Raw genomic sequence first — 553 nt, 5'->3', positions numbered from 1 at the left:
AAAAGAAGAGAGGGATGTGGAGAGAGGGATGAAGAAAAGAAGAGAGGGATGTGGAGAGAGGGATGAAGAAAAGAAGAGAGGGATGTGGAGAGAGGGATGAAGAATAGAAGAGAGGGATGTGGATGGGAAGGGAAACAAGAGAACAGAGCAGCAGAAGTGGAGGAGGAGGAGGAGGAGGAGGGGGAGGAGAGGAGGTGGAAGAGAGGAGGAGGAGGAGAGGTATCATGGCATGAAGGTGTTGTGATTGTCAGTGTGATATCATAGCACCCTCTACAGGTGCATACTGGAACTGTGCAGCACAGTGCAGTCTCCTTGTGTGTGTGTTCAGGACAGTAGGGACCTAAACCTGAGGTCACAGCACACACACACACACACACACACACACACACACACACACACACACACACACACCCTGTCAACAGCGGATGCCTTTTCTCCCCCACTCTTTTCTTGACTCTCTCTCTCCCACTGCCCCCCACCACCTTCTCTACCTCTGTCTCTCTCTCTCTCTCCATGAGGAGCTGAATACTGCAGCTTCTTCTTCTCTCCTCTC

The sequence above is a fragment of the Alosa sapidissima genome, chromosome 14, assembly GCF_018492685.1.
Source record: "Alosa sapidissima isolate fAloSap1 chromosome 14, fAloSap1.pri, whole genome shotgun sequence".
Lineage (NCBI taxonomy): Eukaryota > Metazoa > Chordata > Actinopteri > Clupeiformes > Clupeidae > Alosa > Alosa sapidissima.
This window is presented reverse-complemented; position numbering follows the sequence as displayed.